A 5,930-nucleotide genomic window follows, 5' to 3' on the forward strand; every position below is an offset into this window, starting at 1 on the left:
CTTTAACCATCACACCATATTGAGATTAAACCTTTTCTGAGATGGTCTGCCTCAGAAATAAAGCAAATGGTAAGAGGGCATCGAATCAGGGGCATCCTGCTAATATAGGAATACAAAGAGCTGATCTTTTTAGAAGGCCAGGGTTTCCTTTATATTAAGGCAATTTCCTTCCTCCCATTCTTCCTGCTGTTGCTGCGCTTCACTCTGTAAACAAACCTGGGAAGATGCAGCTTAGAAGTCACGCATAGCCCTTCAAGGCTCTTCTGTGCATCCTCTGGACTCCAGCAAGTAAAGATCTCACTTTCAGCTGTTATATTTAAAGGCAGCAAGCAACAGTGGTCCACCTGCCACAAAGCTAGCATAAGCAAGCTGCTTTTCTGTGTATGGTAGATTTTGGTTGTGGGACAGTTTATAAATCTGCAAATAAATAAATAAATTTGCACCCACATTTAGAGGGCAAAGCATCTGTCTGAAGCTCTCCAGGAAGAGAAGGAGAAAAGCCAGTAGGAAGATTTTGAGAGGAAACACAGAAGGCAGGGAAAGGGTTAAGCATCCCCTCCATCCACTGCTAGTTCACTTTTAAACCCTCCCTCCTACAATATAAGTGCTTTCCCTTAAGAATGCCATTGGCCATGAGCATGCACAGAATAGCATAGTGAATCCCTCAGTGACAAGATGCAGATCTGAATGGACCATTTGTCTAAGTCTTCATGGCAGATCTCGTGTTTTCTTATATGGATGCCTCACTATGATGTGCTTGTATCAGTTGTGTGGGTAGGTGGGTGGAATAATAATAATAATAATAATAATAATAATAATAATAATAACAGTGTAATTAAAGGATAACAAGCAGCTGATTACATAGGGAGTCAAGATTGAAAGCATTTCTTTTAAATTGCCTTTCTTGTTGTGTTAATTCATTTTTCATTTGAGTCAGGGAGGGATGAAGCTGGATGACTGCTTGGTTCAATGCAAATCTGTTAAATGGGCCTGCAATTAATATTTGTGTTGACTTTCACCTTACAGTACAATAACAAAACTTCCACATTATCCTAAGTGCTGCTAAAAAGGTGTGTGTGTGTGTGTGTGTGTGTGTGTGTGTGTTTATGTAATAGAAAGGGGAGATGTTACATGAAAATTACATTAATACAACCCAGACAAATTTATACTGTGAGTCTGATGAAGACTCACAAGCAAAGGCTCCCTTAGCTTTGCCTTGTAATGCTCAACTGTGGCTAATTCAAACCTCTGGGCAGATGCTCATCTCGGATCACAAGAAGGAGAAATCCTCTCTCAGGCAGGAGCCAACACTAGAGATTGTTGCTCAACCGTAAACCCGGGTAGCATATATGTATGGTTGCAGTTGTGGTTGTGGCATTTTGCTTGCTTTAAAAACCTTTTGTGGCTTTTACATTATACGTGTCATCGGCCAGAGATAGTTTGTCAGCGGTATACAAACGTAAATAAATAAGTACAATAGTATTAGCACAGCAGGGGCGGTTGCGGGATGTGGAGAAGAGTGGTGGTGGAGTTTTTAGGTGCACAGGACTTTGTTTATTGAGAAAAACACATTTGGGACATCTTCCTCAGGGGCACTCCTAGGTAAAGGGGACCCCTGACCATTAGGTCCAGTTGTGACCGACTCTGGGATTGCGGTGCTCACCTTGCTTTATTGGCCGAGGGAGCCAGCGTACAGCTTCCAGGTCATGTGGCCAGCATGACTAAGCCGCCTCTGGCGAACCAGAGCAGCACACAGAAACGCTGTTTACCTTCCCGCCAGAGAAGGTATTTATCTATTTGCACTTTGACGTGCTTTCGAAGTGCTAGGTTGGCAGGAGCAGGGACAGAGTGATGGGCGCTCACCCCGTCGCAGGGATTCAAACCGCCAATCTTCTGATTGGCAAGTTCTAGGCTCTGTGGTTTAACCCACAGCGCCACCTGCATCCCTAGGTATGACCAAAGAATCTTTAGGAGACTATTCAACTAAGTGGTTCTGTTGGCAGAAACCCTGTGCAAGGACTATTGTTTGTGCAATCGTCTCTCCCCCCACCATGTGCCCCATGCCCTTGAAACTGGCTGGGGGGGGGTAATGGGAGAACCCCCAGGACAGCACATGAAAGGGGAGGAGAGGGGAGATCAATTCTGTCTAGCAAGCCAAAATGCTTGCCCCAGCAGCTCTCCCACAGGGAAAAAAATAGTAGCAAAATAGTCAAGGTATTTATTTATTTAATGTGCAGGCAAACAAACATAACACAGAGACATACATTTTACATCAAATAAAAATGAAAAAAGAAATAGAAAAAAAGGCAAACAGAAAAGAAATAACAATATTAACAAAAAAGAACCATAACAAAAATAAAAGCATACCTAACAAATTCTCTAATGGACGGTATACAGTGGTACCTCGGGTTAACTACTTAATTCGTTCTGGAGGTCTGTTCTTAACCTGAAACCGTTCTTAACCTGAGGTACCACTTTAGCTAATGAGGCCTCCTGCTGCCGCCGCGTTGCTGCTGCACGATTTCTGTTCTCATCCTGAAGCAAAGTTCTTAACCCAAGGTACTATTTCTGGGTTAGCGGAGTCTGTAACCTGAAGCGTGTGTAACATGAAGCGCATGTAACCTGAAGCATATGTAACTCAAAGTACCACTGTATTTTAACCAAATTTCAGATCCATTTTCTTTGATGGCTTCCTTCATCCTCTACGCGGGTCTGTTATCAACCATAATAATCAGCTTCCTTTTATCTTCTTACTAACTCTCTTTATATTTCTATTTAAATATTTTATTCTAACCATAAATCCATTTGCAAAAGATAATTAAAACAAGTCCAAGTAGTAATTTGCGGGCATTGCTTTTTTCCTGGTAATCGCTATATTTCTTCCAATCTTTTTGAAATTTTTGTTTGCTATAACATCTGATCGCATCTGTCAATCTTGCCAGTTCAACATAACTAAATAATTTATCTTGCCATTCTTGTTTAGTTGGAATTATTTCTTTTTTTCCAATTTTTTGCAATCAGGGTTCTAGCCGCCGCCACAGCATACAAGAATAGTCACAGTATTTTAGCAGGGACAGGCCTCATCTCAAGAGAGGCCTGGGAAATAATCCTGTCTGAGACCCTGAAGAGCCTATGCCTGGCAGAGGTGAACCAGTAGTTTTCTGCTGCTGCAGAAGGGAGCTTTTTATATTTCTGCTTTTGGAGCGTATGCATCCCTGGAGCAGACACCAGCTCCCTAGGCAGTTATACAAATAGCCTCGAGACCTGTAAGGCCAATCCTTACAGATTTCCGTATGTTTTAAAAATCCTCAATCTTCCCCCTTCTCTGTTTCTTAAGGGTTATTATAAAAGTCTAGTATATTTATTGTGTGCGCACAAGTATATGTTACTGCCCTCTGTTGGACTATGCAGGTAACTGCCTCTATTTTCTTTTTCCAAAACTGAACACCCTTGAGTAAATGGTACAGTGGTACCTCAGGTTAAGAACTTAATTTGTTCTGGAGGTCCATTCTTAACCTGAAACTGTTCTTAACCTGAGGTACCAGGCTAATGGGGCCTCCCTCTGCCACCACACCGCCGCCACGCAATTTCTGTTCTCATCCTGAAGCAAAGTTCTTAACCTGAGGTACTATTTCTGGGTTAGCAGGGTAGGTAACTTGAAGCGTCTGTAACCTGAGGTACCACTGTAAAAGAATCATAAAGATGGAAGAGACCCTGAGGGTCATCTAGTTCAGTGTTTCCCAACCTTGTGCCTCCAGCTGTTTTTGGACTACAATTCCCATCATCCCTTGCCACTGGTCTTGCTAGTCAGGGATGATGGGAGTTGTAGTTCAAAAACAGCTGGAGGCACAAGGTTGGGAAACACTGAGTTGATCTAGGAATATTCAGAATTCGAATACTCAAACAAATATGGGTTTAAATTAGATGGCACATGCAACCAGTGCTTTAAGAAAAAAGAAAAAAAGCCAGAGAGAACTGGAGCTTTGAGTTACTGCAGAGAAGGCTTCTACACCCTCCAGCATTTCTCTGATGAAAACAGGGACATCCTATTCCATAACAACAACAACAACATTTTAAAAATTTATTATATGTTGCTCATCTGACTGGGTTGCCCCAGCCACTCTGGGCAGTTTCCAACATATATAAAACATTAAATGTAAGAAAAACTTCCCTTTAGAAGGGCTGCCTTCTAAAGGTTGCATCATTACTTATCTCCTTGGGTCATAGGTGACATAACTCCGTACCCTCCAAAATTTCTCTGATGAGGAAAAGCGGGACATTCCAGGATCAAATCAGAAACTGGGACAGCTTCTGTATATCCAGGATTGTCCCTGGAAAATAGGAACATTTGGAGGAGCTGGGCTTCTGCGCTCTTTGGAACTTGCAGGAGAAACTTCCCCAAAGATCGCAGCACCCAGCTACAAGGGGTAAGGCGGTCTCTGAAGTAACCTAGTCCTGAGTTGTATAGGGCCCTAGACTTCCTAGTTGCCTACTGACTGTTGGAAGAAGAGCTCCTTCCCTCCTTCCATCTCTCTCTCTCTCTCTCTGGAGTGCCCAAAGGCCCAAAGGTGAAGAATCTAATTGATATTAGAGTGATGTTTCAAGGACCTCTGCTGAAGAGTACTGACTGAGGCCGGAGCTTTAAAGAACCCCTCTGCTTCTTATTCTATATAAGTATGCTTGTGTTCCACATCTTCAACACGCAGGTCCCCAGAGCTGCCTTTTTTGTCCAAAGGCAGGGTATAGCAGCGCGATCAAAATTAGCTGGCCTAGTTCTGACTGCAGAAGGAAAACGTCTAACTGGGATAATGAGTCTCTCGTGTAAGGAGAAGAAGACATGTGCTTCATCATAAAGGCACTCATTTGATTTACCCTCCCTGCACACTATTACATTTGCAAGCCTAAGCCGCAGTTCAGAGGACTGCGTGAATACGTCTGCATGCCCAGTGGATTTTATTTTATTTTTGTAGAACAGCCCATCTGCCCTTCTGCGACATGACAAACTATGTCTGAAAATATCGGTAACCCTCAAAAGCAGTTTGTGACACAGCCTGAGGAGCTACGGTGGGGAAGCAAAGATGATACAGTCCCCCCCCCCTTCTATTCTCCCAATCTCCCTCCCCCTAGGCCAATTTTGTGTGGCAGCAGGAGCAAAATGGATCTAGCCATTTTGCCCTGGCTCCTGCTAGGACAGTTACAGTATTTAGTTGAATCCGGCCCAAAATATAACTACAACATAGCATTTTTTTAAAAAAACCAAAGATTTTCAAGTAAAAGCAGCCAAGAACTTCACACCCGAAAGTAACCAGAAAGCTGCTAACATTCATATTTTTCAAAGCCTCTACCCCTTTAATGTCTCAGCCCCCAAAATCCCCTCAGTGTTCTTCCAGAGGCTGTTTCTTTATAAAGGCAAACACAGACTCTCTATTTCCTCTCCGTTCTTATTCTGGAATAACTTCGATTCAATTGAGGAGTGGGGTTCTTCCATTCTGAGAACTTTACAAGTTGTTGTTTCCCTGTAGAGTTGACGCTCAAGATACACTATGTTGCTGCCTGAGGTGAAGGACAAGATGGCGCCACCTTCATTTCACATACAGAACTAGCAGCTGGATCTTACTTCAGCACTGCCAACAGGGCAGTGTCAGCTGGTAGGCAGTAGCGGGTATAGGGTAGGACCCATGGGAGACACAAGCTCTGTCCTCCCGATACTTTGCTTCCGCTTCCTGCCACTCAGCATCTGCTGCTGAAGGCAGCTACTGCACTTGACCTAATGGTAGGGCTGGCCCAGTGGAGTTAGTGATGAGAGTGTCACATTCTTCATCCAGCACTTCTGACACCATGTGACTAGAGCCAGATTTAGGTTTGATGAGGCCCTAAGCTACTGAAGGTAATGGGGCCCTTTATATGTCCAGCTGTCCTTTGTCAACAAC

The sequence above is a fragment of the Podarcis erhardii genome (assembly GCF_964252035.2).
Source record: "Podarcis erhardii genome assembly, chromosome: 1".
NCBI classification, from domain to species: domain Eukaryota; kingdom Metazoa; phylum Chordata; class Lepidosauria; order Squamata; family Lacertidae; genus Podarcis; species Podarcis erhardii.